Genomic DNA, 25,527 nt, shown 5'->3' on the forward strand with positions numbered 1-25,527 from the left:
TCATTAGACCTTGTTTGGGGTCCCTACCTGTTTAGAGATAAAATGGCAATCGTGCTGTTTCCAAACACGTTCTTATTATTTTTATGATGTTGCTTGCACCGTATTATAAATTGAAAGTACTTCCACAAACCTCTCTTCATACCCTAACTAGTTGCTGGCCAAATATAAACAACATCTTCCACCAGTATTTAAATGAATGGTGAACAAGTGTTCCATCATTTACATCTTGGTGTCTCTTCACAGCCCAATAAAAACATATTGTATCCTGAAATTGTTTCCCCTTTAAGGAGAGAATACTATGATGTATTCATCTACTCCATTTAACTTTGTAAGACAGTGCACATGCAAAATGAAACTCAAAGATGTCAAATTTCCAAGGAACTTCTCTTGATTGTCTATTCAAACTTCATCAAGGCAGGCACAGAAACATCAGAAAGACAAAATTGGAGTAAGTGAATGGGGAAATTACTCCCAGTTTCATGAAGCACAAGAAACAGACCTCAACATATTTTGGAGTATGATCTCTCAGCGTGGAACATTATTCCCACACTTAGGATATTGTGATCAGTTGTGGACACCTCATTTCAGGAAGGATGTGGAAATTTTGGAGAGGGTGCAAAGGATATTTAACAGAATGTTGCCTGGATTAGAGATAGTGTCTTATGAGACAAGGTCATTTCTCTTTGGAGCAAAGAAGGATGAGAGGTGACTTAATAGAGGTCTGTTTATAAGATTATGAGGGGCATAGATACAGTGGATAGCTGGCACCTTTATCCTGGGGTGACACTGGCAAATACCAGAGGTATTTATACAAGGTGAGGGGAGCAAAATTTCGGGGGATATCATGGATAAGGTTTTTACACAGAGTAGTGTGTGCCTGGAATGTATTGCCAGTGGTGGTGGTAGAAGCAGGTACAACAGGCACATTTCAAAAAACTCTTGGACAGGCACATGGATGCAAGCAATAGAGGGTTTATGGAAGCGAGGTAGAGAAGGTGTAGATTATTGAGTAAATTTATATAGGTCAGCACAACATCGCGGGATGAAGTGCGGTAATGGGTGCAAAGATTGAACAGGAAATTGAGGGAAAGTCATTATAAGGAGTCACGTGATATTAAATGATGTGTTATCTGAGGATTTTGAAATCCCACATAGAAATAAAGCAGCAGGAAGGAATTTGCAGAAGTGCTCTCAATGTGGCCAAAAGAGCTTTGTAATCCTTTTATCTTCTGCTGAATTAAAATTTATGTAAATAACACTTGGTTCTTGCTAAATTGTTCAAAATAGATGAGTAAATACCTCTATTAAAATAGCAGAAGGAGAAGTTTTAGAAGCAACATAAATCATTCATTTGCTGGCAACTCAGGAGATAATTTCAAAGCCTTTGTATTTCATTTGAATGTGGATTTGTTTTTGATTGCCTCTGTAGACAAGTGTATGTCACAGAATGATTTTCATTCTGCATGATTGCAATGAAGAGCAGTTGCTTGAAGATGCTTTGATCACAAATAGGTTATGCTTTTGAATGGTACAGATAACTAAAAGCTTCGAGTTTAACCTTTGCTCCTCATTTTTCAAAAACATTAACCAATTTATTTCTTAACTGTTAAACCTTAGCATTGATAGAGCATTGACATACCAAAGCCCTAAACCCAAATGCTATATTTTTCACCTTTCATAACAATAAAGGGTGAAAGAAGAAGAAGTGCACAGTTATTCCCTGAGAAGAAAATATTAGGAGGGGTGTTTTATTCTGTCCCAGTTACCTCTTGCTGCTGGGGGTACCATGCCAAATTCAATTGCAAGAAAGGGAGTTGTGTCAGTGTCCTAAAATATATTTGTGCAGGGTTGGAGCAATAATTCAAAAGTTACTGGTGTACCCACATTATTTGGTGCAAAGCTCATTATACTGATAATTACACTAGACAACAATTTTTTCTAAAAAGTTTGCTTCCTGAAAAAAGGATTAAATTAGACAACTTCAAGCTGAACACAAAAATAATTTCAGATTTGGTGTATCATATAAGATGGAGAAACATTAAATTAACTTTTATTGAATTTAGCATGTTTAATCACATTTTGATGCTGACGCCTTGTGCCTGCCACATTGACCACCGCCAGTGGGCTGATATCGCCTCCAATCATGCATCTTGGTGCCTCACAGTTCGGCCGGCAGCAACCTCCTTTGAAGAAGACCGCAGAGCCCACCTCACTGACAAAAGACAAAAGAGGAAAAACCCAACACCCAACCCCAACCAACCAATTTTCCCTTGCAACCGCTGCAACCATGCCTGCCTGTCCCGCATCGGACTTGTCAGTCACCAACGAGCCTGCAGCAGACGTGGACATTTACCCCCTCCATAAATCTTCGTCCGCGAAGCCAAGCCAAAGAAGAAAGAAGAGAAAGATGCTGACACCTTGTGTTAGTTCAACTGACCTAAAAACAGCATCTGATGCCTCTTGTGTCAGTGCCCAACATTAATGGATTTTAGTTGCCCTGATGCCACTTTTCTATGGTCACAATGTCCTGGTGAAACTTCTCACCATGTGTGTCACTGACTGCACCAAGATCAGCAGGGAAGACGTCCAGGTGCAAAGGCGAATGAATTTTCAATGAACTGTTGTACTTCATGGTTTTGTGTACTTGCAGTAGATTTAAATATGACAGGAAATCAGAAAAATAAGTTACGTCTAAAAAAAGGTACGTGATAGTGAAGTTTTATGGTGATGATCAGCCCAAAATACATAAATGAACCCAAAAGTGTTCAGGAAGCAAAATCTTCATGGTCTAGTGTTATGTGAGGGTTAGATACATCATGTTCATTGAAATATTATGTATTAATTAACAGATTGTTGGTAGCTAAGTGAAAAGTGCTCAGAATTAAGTAATGGTTGAGGCTACAGCCAATAAAGAATTGCTGGAAGAACTCAGCAGGTCAGACAGCATCCATAGGTAGAAAGGATCAGTGAATGTTTTGAATCAAAACCTTTAATCGTGACTAAAATAAAAAAGGTAAAATTAGATATATAAAAGGGGAATTAAGATGGTGGTGAGCAGAAGTGATGGGACAGAGGTGTGAGGGATGAAGTGGTTGGGATCATTGTGCAGTTAGGGTAGGATTGTCATTTTCAATTAAATTTTGTTGCCTATTCCTGCCAGATTATTAAACTTCTTCCTACATTTCAACCATGTTTTTAATATTCATGGTATTGACCTTCATTGCTGTCTCCTAATGCCCATTGAGCATGTGAGTGTGAAGTAACCTTATCCACCAGTCCAATTTCCATAACGAGTGCAGGTACATTTCTATTTCTCATGTCAGATCTACTGATCGATATTGTCTGAAAAGTTAGTGCACAAATTCTCATATACCAAGTGACAACTCAGAGTGTACGACCCAGGTTAGTTTTGAAAAACGTCACTTGTCTGGCAACCATGATGCACCTTCCCTTATGTGGTAAATGCTGCTTTCTACGTAGTTACTTAGACTTCTTAATGAAGTATGTAACCAATAACCAGCATAGGTAGGAGCTGCAAACTTTTAAAACAGCAGGCACATGCAATTAAGATGATACTTGGAGAAAAAGGCATCAAGTAATCTGTGGAGGGATAAATATTGGCAAGCACTGGGACAATATTATCCTCCTCCCACCCCATCTCTTAAGTTCAATTTTGTTTATTTAATTCAATGTGCAACCCGACTAAACAGCGTTCTCCGGTCCTCGGTGCAAAACATGCAAACACACAACCAGACATAACACACAAACAGATAAACAACACATACACAAGACAAATACATATATAAATAGATAGTTTGATAAATAGTAGGGTCTTGGATGGTTAGTGTGAGCAGTTCATTAGTCATTCAGCATTCTCACTACCCGTAGGAAGAAACTGTGTCTCAGCCTGGTGGTGCTGGCTCTGATCCTCCTATTGCTCCTCTTTCTCGATGGGAGTAGCTGAAAGATGCTGCGTGCAGGCTGAAAGGGGTCCTCAATGATTTTGCATACCCTCTTCAGACAATGATCATGGTAAATCATGTCAATGGAGTGGGGGCAGGGGGGAAAGGTTGGGAGACTCCTGTGATCCTCTCTGCCAGACTTAAAGCCCTGTGGATTGATGACTGATCTACTTATCTACTGCAACTGTACCACACTGTGTTGCAGCTGGCCAGGATGCTCGCAATAGAGCTCCTATAGTAATTCTTTTGCATTGTGACATGGTCTCAACTATCCCAGCTGAAAGGTGACAGTTCAGGTAATACTACACTCACTTTATTGCCCTGAAATTCTATTTATAATGATGATAACATAATCAAAAAGAGAACATTCAAAGTTACTTCAAGCATATTTGTTAAATATGTAAATTTGACCAATCAAAAACTTCCGATTAAATCTATTTATAATTTAGCCCACTTGTCTGATGAATGATGGTCCATTTTAACTTGCTTTACCATATATAATTACAAGAATTAGATGTTCTGTGTGAATAAAAAGGAAAGGAAATTTAAAGCACATGGGACTTGACTGAACTCATTTATAATTAATAACAATAATGAAACTGAACCCTGTGTCTTGAGCCAAAATTATTGAGCAGAAAAATTGGTTTCCATTGGTTTCTATCTGTTGCCCTTTGTTCCACTGGCATCCCAGTTAATTGGCCATTCAGTGCCCCAGGATAGGAAACCATTTGTGCTGTTTCCACCTTTAACTGGGACACTGACTGCCTTTCCACTGAGCACACTCATCCCCGGGGATCGGAGACTCTACCTGCAAATGGAATGGAGTGGATGGAAGTTGACCTTTTCCCATTGGTTTAAACAGCACGCCGGTGTCAGCTGACACCAGGGAAGTGAGTAGAGGTAGAGGTCGTAAATCCCCGGTGTGATTTGACGCTATTTGATGCTGTGTTTTCTTTTTCCATTGGACCCTTAACCGGTTAATTCCCCATTAATTCTTGGGACAAGGTACCAGTGGAAAAGGGGCTCATGTTGTTCCTCCAGTATTGCTTGTTGCCAGATCAAGGTATTCATCCTCCATATGTTTGACCGTGTTTTGTGAAATCAGATTGGCAGGGAGATGAGAACAGAGTAACATTAATTAATCACTTTGGAAATAAGAGCTTAAATTCTCACTCAGAAAAGAAATAGCATAAATGTCCAAGTATGTTTGTAAGTGTTTCCCTCATACTTAGATTATAAGCCTTCTCTTGTGATTGAGAAAAGCATAAGTAAATTATTAAGGCAGGGACATGGGTTAGTGAACAGCGTAACAGGCCATTTTCCATCTGAAATTATTCTTAATAAAACACATAACTAGACCTGAAAGCTGGTAAAAGAAGAGAGTGTGGCAGTACGCCATTAGGCAGGCGAACCGGCCCCACTTGTCACGCACGCTGCAGGGCTGCCAGCCAAAATGGCACCATTGGGGGGTTTCCTCCTGATCTCAGCACCGGGCTCAGAAGCCCGCGCTTGGGGACCCACGTGATGCCCCGGTGACGTGGGGCCCCCCAGCGTGGTTCTCAGCCAGGTTCGGGCTGGGAGTATAAGACCAGCCAGGCAGCCTGCAATAAATCAGTTTTTGCTCACTGAACTCAACCCGTCTAGTTGTGCGATGCTTCAGTTAGCAGTGTAGCCACCGCTACAAGAGATTCAAGTAACCTCCTCTCATGCTATTTTGCAATATAATGGTAATTACATCCATCTGTGCTATGGGCTATCAATCAAATTCAACCAAGGTGCTCATAAGTTATTTTATTCCTTTGTGGATTTTTAAAGCTTGTGGGCCACAATAACTGTCTAATTGGATTCTTGTTTTCTCCCCAGGTTACAGGACTACGGCTTTGAATATAAACTCTGCTCATAGCTCCTTTCACTCTTTGTTTCCCACCATTCCTCCTTCAGTGAGAAATAAATTGCTACAGTTATTCTAGATGCCTAGTTCGGAACATTTTTCATCCCTTTTCAAACACAGTGCAGTCTTGATGCACAAATATACTGAACACTGGAAACTCTGATCAGAGATACAATCAACCTCACAGTGCAGGTAAAGCATTTAGAGGTAACCTTTCCACATATTGAATTTATGGCACTGCTTATGTATTTAAAACATCTAAAAGAAGCAAATCTCAGGGTGCACCAAGTGAAAAATGCCCAAATGATGCTGGAAAGAGAAAGAACTGTAATGTCAATGTTGCACTTTAAACACCCCCTTCCCCCGTCCAACCGTCCTGAGGAAGTATCCTACTTCCTGCCAAAAATGTGGGATTCGCTTAACTCTAATTGGTTCCAGCAAAACTGAAGAATGGCACAGTTTCCTCTTGCCATCCACAAATTAATGCTCACTATGTGCCAATGAAGTTAGTTCTTCAGTCACCAAGTATAATCAGAATTTGAAATTACAGCTTTACAATGAATTTCTGAAGTCATTTTTGAAGAGAAAGGAAGGATAATATCAAAGGATTAATTCCAAACATGTAATTAGAGAGCTGTTCCAATACTGCACTGTAATTGGGGTCTTGGTAACTCAAACTTGAATGTTAACATGCTGATGCATATTCAAGAGCCAGTTCTACAGATATTTTTTTCAATAAGATCCTAAAATGCTTTAAACATTTGATTCTCAGAGCTCATCAAGATAGTTTTGCATACAAAGAAAACAAATATTAACCTTTCTAAATTTCCTTGGAACCCCTGCATAGAGAATGCTCCAGCTTCATTTAGCATTCACAATTGAAAAGAAGAACATTTCTTGCAGCAAATTAATGCGAAGAAATATATTTATTACAATTTGGAAGTTACACTTAACTGAAAGGTCCTGAATTAGATTTTGAAATTTAATTCAGGGTTAAATAAAATATTCGATGAATTTCTGAAATTTTTTTTTTAAGAATCCCATTTCATTGACGTACAGAATATGTACTTGTGTGTGTGTGTGTGTGTGTGTGTGTGTGTGTGTGTGTGTGTGTGTGTGTGTGTGTGTGTGTGTGTGTGTGTGTGTGTGTGTGTGTGTGTGTGTGTGTTTGTTAGGAAAGAGAAAGTGGGTGCAAATGTGCGAGAGGAAGTCTGGCTTACATGAAGAATTAATAACAATAGAAAGTGTCCAGTGATTTTTTTCCACTTGATTTTTAAGAGATTAAATAGTACATATTGTTTGAATTATTTGCTCAGGTGCTCAAGAAAACAGAAAAGAGCTAAAATAATTAATTGAATTAAAATATTAATGCTGAGAAATTGGAAGTTCATTGTTGCTTTGGTATTCCAAACATCTATTGCAAATTAGAATAATACCTAATATGTCCCTACAAGAATGTGAATTGGCCAAAAAGACCTTAGAAACAGAACTGTGCTGAAAAGGGACCTGGGCAGATCCAAATGGGCCCAAAATCAGATGAAAACATATTTTCGTTTATTTTCTGCAGTCTTACCTGAGAAAGGCATTCATCTTCTCAGTCAATGCATTTTCCACAGCAATCAGACACAGCATCAGGGCGCCTTTCATTGCTGTAGAGGAGATGGAGCCTGCAATGAGAAAGAGAGTGAGTTCTTGGATTTTATGTAAGAGACCTGGACATTCTCATCATTGCGATGCAGAAGGGGTAATAGGTGCCAGGTGATCAGGTAACTGTCTGGGGTCGTCAAAGGAAGGACTAGGCAGGAGGTGGCACATTATCTCCTTTTTGCCCTCTCACCCTAGATCCAAAGTAGGAATATCTAATGACCTCAAACATATGGTTCAGGTCAATGATAATATCTTTACCTCCATTAGCCCAAAATGTACTGATAGCTCAAAGACTGTCTGTACAACACACACACACACACACACACACACACACACACACACACACACACACACACACACACACACACACACACACACACACACACTGAACAATTACCAGTTATGAAGCATTTATATAGTGGGATCGAGGTTCTTCTGCACTAAACACTAGTTCTCACATACATTAGAGGAAGTCCAGAAAGGCTGAAAAGACTGGTTCTTGGGATGATTCAATTATTGTCAACAGAAAATGTGATATCATACAAAATTTATTTTAGTCTACCTTAAGGCAGACAAACATTTGCCATCAGCAGAAAATGCTACAGAGAAGCAAATGAAAGTCACCTCAGAGTCACTGAAGGCCCATGGATTTGCCTCCAGCACCTCCACAGCTACACAGCCTTCAGTTCAAACCATCAGCAACCCGAGCTCCAGATGCAAACCTCCGACAATCAGGAAGCCTGCAGCATCCTCAACAGCCTCTCACATCTCAGTTCTAAAACCTGGTACTCCTATAGTCAGTCTCCTCGACTGAAGAACTCAGTCACAAAGATAGATTGGAGAGTCTGGGACAGTTTTCTTTAAAGAACTGAAAATTAAGGGGAGATTTGGTAGAAATATATAAAATGGTGAGAGGTCTCGACAAAGTAAGAAGTGGAATATTGTTCCCTTTGATGGAGAGTGTGATAACTGGAGGTCACAGGTGAACGATAAAGGGGGAAGAGGATTAATAACCATTTAATGATTATAGCACAGAAACAGACCATTTTGGCCTTTCTTGTCTGCACTGAACTAAGTACTCTCCTCTAGTTCCACCTTCCTACACCCTGTCCATAACCCTCCATTCCCCTCCCATCCATACACCTATCTAATTTTTCCTTAAATGACAAAATTGACCCTGCCGCCACTACTTCTCCCGGAAGCTCATTCCACACAACCACCACTCTCTGAGAAAAGAAGTTTCCCTCTTGTTACTTCTAAACTTTTGTCTCTTAACTTATGACCTCTCGTTTCAATCTATCCCACCCTTAATGGAAAAAGCCTATCCAACTCTATCTATCCCTCTCATAATCTTAAATATTTTTATCAAATCCCCTCTCAACCTTCTATGCTCCAAAGAATAAAGATCTAGATGCTGAAACCCAGGTAACATTTTCATAAATCTTCTCTGCACTCCTTCTACCTTGCTGATGCGACATGAGGATTTTTTAACCAGGTATACAGTTATAACCTGGAATGCACAACTTTGCTGATGTGGTGGAGGCAGGTTCCTTTGTGACCTTCAAGAAAGTTTTGGATAAAGATATGGTGTAAAAATTTGGAAGACTGCAGTGAAAGAGCCAAGATGTGTAACTAGATAATGGCTCTGGTAGAGAGCTAGCCATGATTCAATGGGTTGAACAGCCTTTCTTTGTGACAATCTGGCAATAAATCTGAAAGTTATCACCTTTAAGACAATTATCTCCACCTTTAGCCTCCACCTGGATCCATCTGCCTATTTTTCTTTTTGACTTACCTCCCTTTGTCTTCCAACTCCACCCTTCCCCACCTGTCTACTAGCTGGAGACACACAGAAATTTGCAGATGTATGGTTCCTACTGCACCATGAGTAGAAGGTATAGAAAATGGTATTGAGGATCTTGGCTTTTGTTAAAGATGTACTCATCAAAGCAAATGCAGTGTGTTCCTCAGAAGTCTTTCAGAAGATGGAAAGGCTTTCAGGAGTTAGGGTGTGAGCGACCTGTTACAGATTTCCATCTTTTGACCTGCTCTTGAAGTCACAGTGTTAATGGGACTGATCCAGCTAACTTTCTCATCAATGGTGTGCGCTCGGATAGTTGTCAGTTGAAGATTCATCAATGTCAAAACCGTTAAATGTCAAGGAAAGTGAGTTAGATTTTCTCTTGCTGAAGATGGCGATTGCCTGTTATTTGTAGAAAGCAGTTATTACTCTCCAATCATCAACTGAAGCCAAAATTTTATTTGGGTCTTGTTGAATGCAAAGAGAAATATTTCATAATCTGAGGAGTTGTAAGTGGAACCAAACACTGCAGAGTCAACTGGCTGTAGAGCACGTCGAAAGAACCAAAGACTTGTTGATCCAAACCAAGGCTTTTATTAACTAAAAGACTGGAGCATATCACAAGTAGGTCGACCAATCGAGAATGACCTGGTTTGGCTAGGAGCAATCCTTTAAGACCTGCCAGTAGGTGTGGCTACACTCTCAGCCAATTACAGTCATCCTACACTACTATCTGTACATATCTATATATACACATTGGTGATAGAATCTGTACTATCACACTGGCATGGAAGGGCAAAAGGATTGCAGAAGGCAATTGCACCTAAAGTGCTGGCCTGAAAGATTCCTGCAGCAATGATTATTGCCAGTATGGAGCAACATGAAAAGATAGATGTGCAAAAATAATCCATTATTAATAAATTCAGGATGTCAGACAATAGAAAAATTCCAAACTAAATTTGGAACACATATTGAATTCAGCACAGCATACTTTACAAAATAAATCTAAAGCTTTTAGTGTCATGAGTAACCTGATATGCCAGATCTTTTGAGAATATACTGAACTATCAGCATTGTTTGGAACCTGAATTATGTAGATAAATCATCTATGCAAATATGACAGGAAGATTCATGAACTTCAGAGCTTGTATCCTCTTGAGAATGTTTTCACAAAAGGTACTGTTTGAGACAGCAAACTGCCTTTTGACATTAAACCATCGTAGATTGAAGAAAAAGACTGGGCAAGAATATTTATTGAATACCGTGGTGATATTTATCTTAAGATTTTTTCTTTCACTAGTTGATAAGGACAGAGAAATCTTTAATTACTACCTCTGATTCATTGAACAGCTATTAAATGTAACTGTCATCATTTAGTTAAACAAGAAAATTTGCAATCGCTGTGATTGTAGTCTGCACAAAAGATTCTCCAGCATTTTTGTGGGAACTGTATTCATGTGTTCCTTTGTCCAGGTTTTGAACATAATGGCAAAATTAAAAGGTTGTGCCATTGTGGTAAAAGTGGTGAACAGATGAGAAGTACTCATTTACTTTTTGCAACATATCAGTGTGTAACGGATAGATAGGAAGTTTGTCAAAGCCCCATAGGACTTATACATTCGGTGAATCTCAAATTGATACACAGTAAAAGAAAGCCATAACATACATTGTGTTTGTGTTGGCTCAATTCCATCTTTTAAATTTAATTTTAATTCCTAAATTTAGGCATATACTGTATCATGGTAGCAGGCTCTTTCAGCCCATGATCCTGTACTGCCCAATTACACCCAAATGATCTACAACCTCCCACTGTTCAATACGCACTGGACAGTACAACATAAACAGTGGGAGGTAACCGGAGCACCCAGAGGAAACCCACGTAGATACTGGGAGAACGAACAATCTCCATACAGAAAGCACCGGATTCAAACCTTGCTTGCCGACGCTGTAACACCATTGAGCTGACCACTGCGCTAACCTTGCCCTCCCCATTGCTCATGGCTCTAAATGTTTATCCTTAAAATTGTTGGACAATCCTCTTTTGAAAGTTATGATCGATTTTCCTTCCACCATCCTGTCGGTAACATCTGCTCTTTATTTCTCCATCTCTGGTTCTTTCGTTAGTCATCTGTTTAACAGTAATCGAGAGTCATACAGTTTTCTGTTATTCCACCAAATCCACAAAAGCAGTGGTTCTTGACCTTTTCACTCACCCTCCACCTTAAGTAATCCCTTACCAACTGCAGATCACCTATGGTTAGTAAAGGAATACCTAAGGTGATACGTGAGTGGGGGGGCAAAAAAAGGTTGAGAAACATTGCACAAGAGCATTCCCTATTTTGTGAGAACAACAGACCTCGAATTCCATGTGGGAATTTTTTCAGTCTTGGTATGATTCCAGTCATATTTCTTTTGATCAATTTCTTCTTGGCATCCATCCTAAAAGTGTGATGCTCAGATTTAAACACAATATCCCAGTTGAGTTTAACTATAGTTTAACATTTAGTTTAACAGCAGTTGGACTGCACTTTATGGCAGCTATGTTGCGTATCCTGGAAGATTTATGATGCTCCGTTAACTTGATTAAGCTAGGATTTCCTCATTGATGGATCTCACTGTTGGAATTCCTTACCTATGGCACTGTGAATTGAATTGAAATGTTCATTGTCACATGTACCAAGATACAGTGAAAAGCTTCATTTTGGGTGCTATTCAAGCAATCTGACACAAACATAAGTACATCAGGTAGTGCAGTGATAAAACTAAAGTGCAGGTTATAGTGTTTCAGTAAAGTTCAAAGAATGCAGGGCATGATGTTACTAGAACCAAGTGCTGAATATAGGGAAAAGTACAGTTAACCAGAGAAAGGGCATCATCTTTTCCAAATAAGAGGTCCATTAAGAATCTGATAACAATAGGAAGGAAACTGCGTCTACTTCCCTTTTTGTTCATAGCATCTGACTTAATCGATATTTCCACCATCTTCTGTTGTTACTTAGACATACAGCATTGTACCTTATGCTTTCCATTAACTCACATCTGTTGCTTCTGTGGCAGCAGCGCACCAACTTTGTTCACCAGCTGATTTCCATGATTGCTGTCCTCAGTCACCCATGGACCATGGTGGTCAGTTGTTTATCTCCTTGGCACTGGGGCGCCATCTTGCGTACACCTAGCAACACAAAGCCCATACGAAATGCAGAAATCCGATGCACAAATGGAAAATTAGAAACCATACATTCTATGAGTAAAGTGTGTTTTTGGAATACAAGAGCTAGAACCCTTGATGGGGAGAGATGCAAGGAGGTAGTGTCGTCCTGTTTCTGTGGACTCCTACTGCTATATATTGCAAAGGTGTGTTGAGGAAATGACTGAAAGGCCAGATGTCATAATCAAGGTAGAAAGCATTATTAAAATTTGGCAATGGTCTTGCTGATGAGTAATATTAAGCTAGCCCAGAAAGTAATGCCTTATGTGAGAATGACCTGAAAGGTCTTGACTATGTTGTATGTTAAGGAAATGAAGAAGAAAAACATGAGTTGGAGAGCCTAGGATTGTGGTGAAGCTGCATAGCAGTAAGTGGGAATGTGCTTTCCCCTTTGATCATTTGAAATATTAACAAGAAATATATCTTGTATCAGAGGGCATTGTCAAAAGTCACTTATTTACAGCACAGGTAACTCTTGCACTTTGGCTGATTGTGTAATAGAAATTGCCCCTTACAGAATTCACATCGCTGTCCAAAAATCTCCCAGAATCGATAGGAAAAATATTAAACACAGCTTTCATTTCTTGATGTATGTGTAGATCCATGTGACAGAAAATTGCAATATTGTCCTATTTCCAGTAACACTAGACAATGAAGATTTTCCTTCCTGAACACTTTTGGGTGTATTGTGTGGAATTTAGGCTCATGATCGCATAAATCACCTTAAAATTTTCCTATCATGTACATTTTTTTTACATATTACCACTTTTTGTGTTTTCCAATCATGCTTTAAGTCTACTAGTATATTGCCCACAAAGCAAGCTATTTTGGTCAGTCCAAGCATGCCTGGGCAGCAACTGAGTGCAGATGCTAGGCAAATATTTTCTTCTACCCGGGTACACTTAGTCAGGATAGCTGCAGACAAGCCATTAAAGTAACTCACATGTACAGATGCAGGGCATTACAGATTGAATGCATGTTGATGCACATGTTCTAGATAAAGACCAGGGAAGAGTCTAATTCACTGGAAGTGATAACAGTTGGAAAGATCTCCTGAATTTTTTAAAGTTGAGGAATGTAGGCATATTTGGACAGAAAATCTAACCATAAATGTTCCTACATTTAACTTTCTTTATGTCTGCTAAAAGGACAAGCTATTCCAAGAGGAAAAATGTCTCCCACTATTCCAAAGAAGCTCGGCCCAATATGTCAGTTACACTGTATATCTTTACCTCCTATAGACGCTGCAAGATCTGCTGAGTTCCTCCAGTATTTTTGTGTTTTTATTATGAAAATAAAAAGTAATTTCCTGGGACATCAATTAAACAGAAATCAGTAAGAGGCTTTATTTAAGTAGGGAAAGATTGTCTAAGATGGCAATAACATTTTCATGTGCTTCACACAAAATGAGTTACAAGTTATTTGGGGATATAACAGATGGCTTTATTTAGAGAGTATATTTTAAAGAAAGATGCAACAAGACAAAGGAACCTAGGATGTGTTCCTGACTGTTGGGTGAGATGGTCCTAGATGTATCTGAACATTAATAAAACAAAAGAAATGGTTGTTCACTTCAGGAGGGCCCAGGGGATCACTCTCTGCTGACCATTGACAGTTCTACCATTGAGATTGTCAAGAGTACCAAGTTTCTTGGTGTGCACTTGGCAGAGAATCTCACCTGATCCCTCAACACCAGTTCAATAGCCAAGAAAGCCCAGCAGTGCCTCTCGTTCCTGCTAAGGCTAAGGATAGTTAGTCTCCCTCTCTCCATCCCCACTACATTCTACAGAGGATTTATTGAAAGTATTCTGAGTAATTGCATCACTGCCTGGTTTGGAAACTGTACCATCTCAGACCGTAAGACCCTTCAGAGGATAGTGAGGTCGGCGGAGAAGTTTATTGGGGTTTCCCTACCATGATGGATATCCACAACACACGATGCATGCAGAAGGCAAATAACATTGTGAAGGACTTCTCACACCCCTCTTGTAAACTTTTCTCCCTTCTGCCATCTGGAAGAAGGTACCATTGCATTCGGGCCCACATATCCAGATTGTGCAACACGTTTTCCCCCCAAGCCATCAGGCTCCTCAATTCCTAAAACATTCATGTACTAGTATATCATGGATTTGTATTATATTATGTTTTAATATTTAACTCTTATTTATGTAAATTTGCTCTGCAGTCATGGAGAAATGCTATCTCGTCTTTACTGTGCATTGCACTGGCAGTTATGTTATGAATGACAAATAAAGGTGATGACTTGATTTTCCATTTATAGTCGTGCAGAGGGAAGATTTTGAAGTCAATGTACAGGCGAATTCCCCCAAATAATCATGTTAGTAAATTATAAAAAAGGATGAAGATTTGGAAGGCAAGAAAGATGATAATTACTGTGGTGATATGTAATTACACCACTAGGTCACCAGGGGTCATCCCGGTGACCTTGTACATAAAGCAGTCCAGAGCTACAGTCTAGCCTTCCAGGTTCATCTTGCAGAGAGACAAGGCCTCTTAGTGTACATATTAGTTTATTAAAGCTGTCTTATACTCACACTCCTGTGGTTATTGTCAGTACAATTACTACTACTCTTGTAGTCCCTGTTTGGGTGTGAGGAAGTAGTCATTAATGGAAATGGTAGAGCAGTGGAGAGTTCACTCCCTTTCAATATTTTCATGCGAGAAACTGAATGAGAGTAGATAGCCGAGTGATTTGAATGACAAACATGATTCTTATAGCATTTAAATAAAATCCTGATGAAAAGTAATAAAGCTCCAGAAATTTACTGAATTTGGTATTTTAACAAGATTTATCACTGCTATAGAATTCTTTTCACTCTAACATTGAGAGATTATGTGAATTTAATTGCTTGTATGTACAAGATATTCATGCCATTTCTTGGCTACTGAAAGAATAGCCCATAATCATCATGTTATTTTTTCAAAGAGACTCAAAGCAACTTTCTGTCAAAGGCTTGTGATGAATGAATGCAAGCTAAATAGCTCCGTTTAGTCTTTATGGTGATAATTTAAAAAGGAAGTTGAATGTTTTACTGTATTTATATCTTTGTTTCATCTTGGCTATTGTATAAAACTACAGGGCACATTTTCCTGCATTTATTAAGGTATGCCGCATTGTCTAATATATTTATTTTTCATAATACAAGGAATTACAATTGTGTTTTTTTTTGAAAACCAAGAATAATTTTCCCTGAATTCACTTGCATTTCAGCAATTTGCAATTGCCATGAAGCATGACCACTTGAATCAGATGGACTTGGTTGTTTAGAACTAAAGAACTATAGAACATTACAGCACAGAAACAGGCCCCTTCGGCCCTTCTTGTCTGTGCCAAACCATTTTTTTTGCCTAATCCCATTGACCTCCATGCAGTCCATAGCCCTCCATATCTTTCCCATTCATGTACCTGTCCAAATTCCTCTTGAATATTAAAATTGAGCCTGCATTCACCACTTCAGCTGGACCACTCTCACACTCTCACCACGCTCTGTGTGAAGAAGTTCCCCCTCATGTTCCCACTAAACTTTTCCCCTTTCACTCTTAATCACGTCCTCTGGTTTGTATGTCCCTACCCTCAGTGGAAAAAAAGTCTATCTACATTTATTCTGTCTATCCCCCTCATAATTTTAAATACCTCTATCAAACCTCCCTTCATTCTTCTGTGGTCCAGGGAATAAAGTCCTAACCTGTTTAGCCTTTCCCTGTAGCACAATTCCTGAAGTCCAGGCAACATCCTAGTAAATCTTCTTTGCACTCTTTCTCTCTTATTGATATCTTTCCTGTGATCAAAACAGCACACAATACTCCAGATTTGGCCTCGCCAATGTCTTGTACAACTTTAACATAACACCCAAACACCTGTATTCAGTACTTTGATTTATGAAGGCCAATATGCCAGAAGCTCTCTTTACAACCCTATCTACCTGTGATGCCATTTTCTTGGAATTGTGTACCTGTATTTCCAGATCCCTCTGTTCTACCGCACTCCTCAGTGCCCTACCATTTACCATGTATGTCCTTTCTTAGTTTGTCCTTCCAAAATACAACACCTCACACTTGTTTGCATTAAATTCCATCTGCCATTTTTCAGCCCATATTTCCAGCTGGTCCAGATCCCTCTGCAAGTTTTGAAAATATTCTTCGCTGTCCACAACACCTCCAATCTTAGTGTCATCTGCAAACATGTTGATCCAATTTACCACATTGTCATCCAGTTTATTGATAAAAATGAGAAACAACAATGGTCCCAACAATGATACCTGAGGCACCCCACTCGTCACAGGCCTCCAATCTGAGAAGCAATCATCCACCACTACTTTCTGACTTCTTCCATCCAGCCATTGTTGAATCCTGTTCACTACTTCACCACGAATACCTAATGTCTGAATTTTCCTCACTAACCTCCCATGTGGGACCTTGTCAAAGGCCTTACTAAAGTCAATGTAGACAACATCTACAGCCTTTCCTCGTCAACTTTCTAAGTAATTTCATTTGAAAACTCTATAAGAATGGTTAAACATGACCTACCATGCACAAAGCCATGTTCACCATCCCTAATCAGTCCATGGCTATCCAAATAATTGTATATAGAACCTCTTGGAACACCTTCCAACACCTACTACTGACGTCAGGCTTTAAAAGATAATTACCTAGAATTTTACCACCTACAGTTGAATTAAACATGTAGTGTTTCCAGTATTAACGTTCACTCCCTACTCCCTTGGCCAAAAATAAGAGCAGTACTATTGCATTTAACATACGAATTTGTGTGCAAATATGACTTCAGTAATTCCTTCTGAAACTTCTATGCAGAGCTCTGAATCATTCCTAAAGAGCATTCTTCACAGCAGACAAAAAGCAGCAGAAAAGGGTCCCATGATCCACAGCAATGAACTATGCTGATGAATTATTTTTCGAGCTTCAGCAAGCCGATTACAAATTGAATGTGATAGTTAAAAAAAAAGGCTGTGTCCAGTGAAGGAAGATTGAGCAAGCTACTTAACATTATATTGCCCATGGAAAATGAGATGCTGTGCACAGGACATTGCCATGATGGTGCAGGTGCTTTAATTGATGACTTATCCTCAAAGCCTGCACCGTGTCTTCCTCCTATTTCATGAAAGCCAAAGGTTTTCACCCCACACACCCCTATTTCTGCTGAATTTATGACAAATCATGCATAAAAACTGCGCGAATCCAATTTCTAGACTGTAATATTGCTCTTGGTGGACATTCCTTACACGTATAGTAGGTGCAAGATGCCTGATAAGACAAATGTCATATTTTCCTCAACTTATAGGAAGTAGCACAGACCCACTTCCATTTGTGGATTAATTCTTAAATTTAGCAATCCGATTTGTTTGCTTAATAATGTCCATAGCCGTACTTGTCTCTGATCTGCTGCCAGACTGCATTGAGTGGCTCTAATTGTCATGCAGTAGGAGTTGTTGTCTTTCAAAAGTTAAGATCAACACTTCATTCTCCTCAATTGTATCTCTAACTCCTCAGAGAGATCCTCGACAGCCAAATCTCTGCAATATTTACACCAAACACCATCCTATAGTATTCTCACCCCAAAAATAAGCAATGGCTTTTCTTAGATGTCAGAATTCACTTAAATAAAATTGAATACAAATTTCTATATGTACGTGACAGGAACGAGTTAGGATGTGAACTGTCCCATCCAGAATGAATTCTATGCACCTCAAGGGGGAATCAAGTTTTCAGATATTGTACAATTTATTTAAATAATTTTACCTCTAAATCTTGCTAATAATATTCCAGTCAATTGTGTGGTGTTTTATGAAAATTTGTTCTTTGAAAAATAATTGATATTCTCTCGTTTTCTCCTCAAAGTATGTTGTATTCTCTGCCAGGTCAACTGGATCTCTGGCTAGTCTTTCACTAGTCTTTGCTTGAGGAGGAGGTGCAGCTGAGGTTGAAGGAAGGAAATGAGAAGAGGTTTCTTGCAAGATGACATTTCACAGGAGCTGTGGGTATCTAAGTAAACATGTATCTAACTCGAAAATCAAATTCAAATTGACAATATGGATTAAATTTGAAGTGCTCAGGCTCTCCCACCTGCAGGGGATTGGCAAGTGCTCCCCTGACTGATTTCCTATTTGGCTCTCATGTTAACATTTTAATGTATACTAAATATGTAATTAAGACAAGGGGAATAAAGAACCATTGGGCTAGGGTATACATATTCGATTTGGACAAATGCTCATGGGCATTAGCCTGAATATGAAATTATTGTGCATTTTGATTTTTTAAATTTTAATGGAGATATTATTAAACTACAAGAGACATATTTGAAGTTTTAAGAAATGTAGTGTTGACCTTTCCTTCAATGTTCTTCCCAAATACATTTCCTCAGTTAGGAATCATAAGGGAATTAGATTCTGAATTCCTGGGCTGAGAATTCCACGTGGATGAGAGGACATGATCCCAGCTCAGTTGGTATAATTTTGAACAGAAATCTGACCTGAGCCATCAAGTTGATCTAAAATAAAAGTGGTTTTACACAGAATATATTCTATGTTTGAAATAATGTCCGGTTCGGGTGTGATGTAGAGTATATGTGTCTATCACAGCTCCATACCTTCAGTATTATCCCCTGTTTACTTTTTTAAAAAAACTTTCAAAATGGTGTCGAATTTCATTATTTGAAATGGATACACGAGCTGGAAAAATCAGTAAAAGCGGATAAAATGGAAAGAAACACGAAACTCCGCCTAATCCACAGACAAACCTGACTTCTGAGGACTCCTTTTCTTTTTTTTTTAAATTTTTTATTTTTCACACCATAAATCACATTAGCCATGATATACACGTTTTCTTTTTCACACATAGACAGTGACTTTTTCTCCCCCCCCCTCTCCTCCCAAGCCACCCCCCCACCCCCCCCTCTCATCCATTTTAGGTATACAATCTAGGTTGCATTAAACCAGTCAGACAATGTTGTCATTCAACAAAATTACACCAGAAATTCTACTGAGTCCATTCTTTTCTTTCCTTCTCCTTCCATCAACTTAGGTAATGTTTGTCCCCGGTAGGTTTTCGCTATTGTATTTAATGTAAGGCTCCCATACTTGTTCGAATATTTCAATATTATTTCTTAAACTATATGTTATTTTTTCTAATGGAATACATTTATTCATTTCTATATACCATTGTTGTATTTTCAAATTATCTTCCAATTTCCAGGTTGACATAATACATTTTTTTGCTACGGCTAGGGCTATCTTAACAAATCTTTTTTGTGCATCCTCCAAATCAATTCCAAATTCTTTGTTTTTTATGTTACTTAGGAGAAAGATCTCTGGATTCTTTGGTATATTGTTTTTTGTTATTTTATTTAATATCTGATTGAGATCATCCCAAAATTTTTCTACTCTCTCACATGTCCAGATTGCATGAATTGTTGTTCCCATTTCTTTTTTACATCGAAAACATCTATCAGATACTGTTGGGTCCCATTTATTTAACTTTTGCGGTGTAATGTATAGTCTGTGTAACCAATTATATTGTATCATACGTAGCCTTGTATTTATTGTATTTCTCATCGTTCCAGAACATAATTTCTCCCATGTTTCCTTTTTTATCTTTATATTTAAATCTTGTTCCCATTTTTGTTTAGTTTTACCATTTGTTTCCTCATTCTCCTTTTCTTGCAGTTTAATATACATATTTGTTATAAATCTTTTGTTTAACATTGTATCTGTAATCACATATTCAAGGTTACTTCCCTCTGGTAAACTCAAATTGCTTCCTAATTTATCTTTCAAGTAGGATCTCAGTTGGTAATATGCCAGCGCTGTATCTCCAGTTATATTGTACTTATCTCTCATTTGTTCAAAGGATAAGGATCTACTTCCTGAAAAACAATTTTCTATTCTTTTAATCCCTTTTTTTTCCCATTCTCTAAAGGAAAGGTTTTCTATTGTAAAAGGGAGTAGCTTATTTTGCGTCAATATTAGTTTTGGTAATTGATAATTTGTTTTATTTCTTTCTACATGAATCTTCTTCCAAATATTGAGGAGATGATGTAATACTGGAGAAGTTCTATGTTGTACCAATTTTTCGTCCCATTTATATAATATGTGTTCAGGTATCTTTTCCCCTATTTTATCTAATTCTAATCTCGTCCAGTCTGGTTTTTCCCTTGTTTGATAAAAATCTGATAGGTATCTTAATTGTGCGGCTCTATAATAATTTTTGAAGTTTGGCAATTGTAAGCCTCCTTGTTTATACCATTCTGTTAATTTATCTAGTGCTATCCTCGGTTTCCCCCCTCTCCATAAAAATTTCCTTATTATTTTCTTTAACTCTTTGAAGAATTTTTCTGTCAGTTGAATTGGCAATGCCTGAAATAAGTATAATATCCTTGGAAAAATGTTCATTTTAATACAGTTTATCCTTCCTATCAGTGTTAGTGGTAGATCTTTCCAATGCTCTAAATCGTCCTGTAATTTTTTCATTAGTGGATTGTAATTGAGTTTATATAATTGGCCTAGATTTTTGTTTATTTGTACACCTAGATATCTTATTGCCTGCATTTGCCATCTGAATGGAGATTCCTTCTTAAATTTTGAGAAATCCGCATTATTCATAGGCATTGCTTCACTTTTATTTACGTTTATCTTGTAACCCGACACTTCTCCATATTCCTTCAATTTCTTATATAATTCTTTTATTGATAGTTCTGGTTCTGTTAAGTACACTATAACATCATCCGCAAATAGACTGATTTTATATTCCCTGTCTTTTATTTTTATTCCTTTTATATTATTATCTATTCTTATCAATTCTGCTAGTGGTTCTATAGCTAGCGCAAACAATAAAGGTGATAGTGGGCATCCCTGCCGCGTTGACCTGCTTAAGTTAAATTGCTTTGATACATGTCCATTTACTGTCACTTTCGCTAACGGTCCCTTATATAATGCTTTAATCCAATTAATATACTTCTCCGGTAAACTGAATTTTTGCAATACTTTGAACAAATAATTCCATTCTACTCTGTCGAAGGCCTTCTCTGCGTCTAAAGCAACTGCTACTGTAGGTGCTTTATTTCCTTCTACTGCATGAATTAAGTTAATAAATTTACAAATATTGTCTGTTGTGCGTCTTTTTTTGATAAATCCAGTTTGGTCTAAATTTACCATTTTCGGTACCTGTTCTGCTAATCTGTTTGCTAATAGTTTAGCTATTATCTTATAATCTGTGTTTAGCAAAGATATTGGTCTATATGACGCTGGTGAGAGTGGATCTTTCCCTTGTTTTAGTATTACTGTAATTATTGCTGTTTTACATGAATCTGGTAAGTTTTGTGTCTCATCAATCTGGTTGATTACATCCAGGAGGGGCGGTATTAATAAGTCTTTAAATGTTTTGTAGAATTCTATTGGAAATCCATCCTCTCCTGGTGTCTTATTATTTGGTAATTTTTTTATTATCTCTTGTACTTCTACTGTTCCAAATGGTTCTGTTAATTTATTTTGTTCCTCTATTTGTAGTTTTGGTAGTTCAATTTTAGTCAAAAAATCATCTATTTTCCCTTCTTTCCCTTCGTTTTCAGTTCGGTATAATTGTTCATAGAATTCTCTAAAGTTTTCCTTAATTTATTTTGGATTATATGTAATTTGTTTTTCTTTTTTCCTTGATGCCAATACCATTTTCTTAGCATGGTCTGTCTTAAGCTGCCATGCTAGGATTTTGTGCGTTTTTGATGTATTTTCTTCATGCTATAGGTTCCATTGTAATACATGCCGCAAATAATGAAATACCGTATGATAATAGACTTATTTGCATGGTTTTACTTTACCACCCGCGTGCCTAGAAATTGTACCTTTTTATATATGTTTTATGCATAAAAGCTGTTTGATGCATTTTCAACTCGTCAAGCAACAATTTTCAGGTTGATTAGCATCAATTGGAAAACTAGAGCAAGGAATTCTGTGCACAATCCACACTTAATTATTTCCAAGTGTCTGGAGTGCATCTAGGTCACAATGCTCGTTGTGCATTTTTTCACCTAGTTCATAATATTTCTGTTTTGTCTTCATTATATTCTTCTCTACCTTATATGTTTGTAATGTTTCATATTTTATTTTTTTATCCGCCAATTCTCTTCTTTTAGTTGTATCTTCCTTCATTGCTAATTTTTTTTCTATGTTTACTATTTCCCTTTCCAACTGCTCTGTTTCCTGATTATAGTCCTTCTTCATCTTGGTTACATAACTTATTATTTGCCCTCTAATGAATGCTTTCATTGCGTCCCATAGTATAAACTTATCTTCCACTGATTCCGTATTTACTTCAAAATACATTTTTAATTGTTTTTCAATAAATTCTCTAAAATCCTGTCTTTTAAGTAGCATGGGGTTTAATCTCCATCTATACATTCTTGGAGGGATGTCCTCTAGCTTTACTGTCAATATTAAGGGTGAATGGTCCGATAGCATTCTCGCTTTATATTCTGTTTTTCTTACTCTATCCTGCACACTAGCTGATAACAAAAATAGGTCTATTCTTGAGTATGTTTTATGTCTAGCCGAGTAGTGTGAGTATTCCTTTTCTTTTGGGTTTTGTTTCTTCTGAGGACTCCTCTGATGTACTTGAACAAATCAAAGAATTTATTGATGCAGGATTTAAACATCTAGATGGTAGGCTTTAGGCACTGAAAAATCAACTTGCACAGGTCTGTCATTCTACAGAAGAACAAGGTGAGCATTTGAACTTAGTGGAACCTACTTTAAAGAATTTGAACTGTGGGTCTGCCGCATGGAAGACAATAATGAGAGACTAATGATGAGAATTATTGATTTGGGAAGTCAAATTTGGTGGAAGAACCTGTACATTGTAGGCTTGGCTGAAGATACTGAAACTGGTACACTTACTAAATTTTTCACTGATTTGTTGGTAGCGAAGTTTGGGGATGAGATGTTTCCGACACCACCAAAGCTTGACGGAGCACATCATTCATTATTGCCTAAGCCTAAATCAGAGCAAAAATTATGTTCAGTAGTTATACACCCACATTGCTATCAAACGAAGGAACTTCTGATTTGTGAAGCCAGTCATAAATGTACCCTGGTAAAAAAAATTTAGAATCGTGGAAGATTGAAGTTATGAAGCAGTGGGCCATCTACAGGGAAGTTATGGCGGAATTATACAAGCTTGGGTGTAAGCCTTCACTGTTGTTCCCAGCATGTCTTTGCATCTCTCTTCCCAATGGGAGCAAGAAATGGTTTGGTTCAGTGGAGGACGCTTGGGAGTACACTCACAACCTTCCTGCTCCAGCTCCTGAATGACATTCCCTCTTTTTTCTATTGAATGGCTGTTTTGAACAGATGATTGAATTTTGATACATTAAAGGTTCATTCATTTGTTTTTAAGGCTTTCACAGGGCTTTCACAATTGTTATTGTGGGTTGATATAATTTGGAGTGGATAAAGGAAAATAATTCAACACACTTTAATTGTATTTATGGTTAAATTATTCTATCACAACAGGATTTTAAATATTTATATATCCTGTAACACATTTTTTTAAATAACTTCATAAGAAGTTTTAATTTTTTTTGATGTGTACTGCATTTAAACTAAACATGACTTATTTTGGATTGTTATGAACAGCTATGGGGGTAATGCTTATCATTTTGATTTAGAGCAAGAACATCTAATCTCTACTGGATTATCCACAAAATGGATAACTAGGACTAGGTCAGTGAAAGCCACCATTGACTGCATGAGGGAGTTGAATTTGATAGATGTACGGCGGAGAAAGCATCCAAGAGAGAGAGACTACTCATTTTACTCAAAACAACGTGACTCCTACCCCTTAGGCTGAAGAATAGACTCAATGCACTAGTTAATTCTATAAACCCACTATCTTCCAGTTAAGCTGTTGACATTAAAAGTAGTGAATTTTACATTCTTAGACATTACCCCCGGGTTCCTTCCCTAAATCCTTCCCCCTTGCCACCACTCCCCTTGCACCCCCAATCTCTTATCATCCACCCTTTGCTCTGCTCCATCCGAACTGTGAAAATAACTAGGTGAGGAACAAGGGCGGGAACAAGGACAAAGACAAAAACCCAAAAAACTAACCAAAAAAAGACACATGAAACATTCACAGCTATAACTTCCCTCAACCCCCTTTTGCTCTCCCAACATAACCTTTGGCCTGTTACATTCACCCTACCCTCTACTCTGTTGCCAACCTCCTTCGGTTGCCAACACTCCCCCCCCCCCCCCCCCAATAACAGGTTTTGCCACTGGCACCCATCTACTCATCTCTCCATTTCCTGAGCTCCCCAAGAAAAACTATAACTTCTTGTCTACTGTTTCTTCGCAGCTTCATATCTGTCCGGGCTGGCCCATTCCCCACGTTCTTCAGTGTCGCTGCTCCATGACTGTTACAGGCACCAACTTCCTCTCAGGCCTCGCACATTCCGCGAGGGAACCTGACCTGGCCTTCCTGATGTTGGGGGGGGGGGGGCCCAAGTTTCTCCCCATCTCCAGGGGCTTCAGAAAGGCTTTCTTTGTGTACTTGCCAAGCAGTAGCACTGTCCTCCCCCGAGTCTCGTCCTCCCTGCTGGGTGGATCATTCAGTTGAAGCTGCAGCTCCCTCCTCAGACCTCGGGGGCATTTTCCTCACTGGGCCTCTGGTTTCGATGGAGATTCTTTCATGTTTTTATTTGTGAATTTACTCTTCTTAGTCACTGTTTATTGTAGGTTTCTTCCCACGTTTTTTTTTTGGTATTTTGGTAATTCAGATGAGGTTTTTACCCTTTCTTTTTGCTTTGGCTTGGCTTCGTGGATGAAGATTTATGGAGGGGCATGTCCACGTCTGCTGCAGGCTCGTTGGTGACTGACAAGTCCGATGCAGGACAGGCAGGCACGGTTGCAGCGGTTGCAAGGGAAAATTGGTTGGTTGGGGTTGGGTGTTGGGTTTTTCCTCCTTTGTCTTTTGTCAGTGAGGTGTCCTATTT

At 38.4% G+C, this 25,527-nt stretch overlaps 1 long non-coding RNA gene across 1 annotated transcript in view; it reads right to left on the reverse strand.

Annotated features, from left to right (window-relative positions):
• LOC138745575 (uncharacterized) overlaps positions 1-7,501 on the reverse strand; it is a 35,877-nt gene extending 28,376 nt beyond the window's left edge. The window contains exon 1 of the long non-coding RNA XR_011346346.1: positions 7,427-7,501. This is a non-coding gene — a long non-coding RNA (uncharacterized lncRNA). The remainder of the gene's footprint in view (positions 1-7,426) is intronic.
• Positions 7,502-25,527: the final 18,026 nt, after the last annotated feature.

Source organism: Narcine bancroftii, chromosome 11, assembly GCF_036971445.1.
Source record: "Narcine bancroftii isolate sNarBan1 chromosome 11, sNarBan1.hap1, whole genome shotgun sequence".
In the NCBI taxonomy this organism is placed as follows: Eukaryota; Metazoa; Chordata; class Chondrichthyes; order Torpediniformes; family Narcinidae; genus Narcine; species Narcine bancroftii.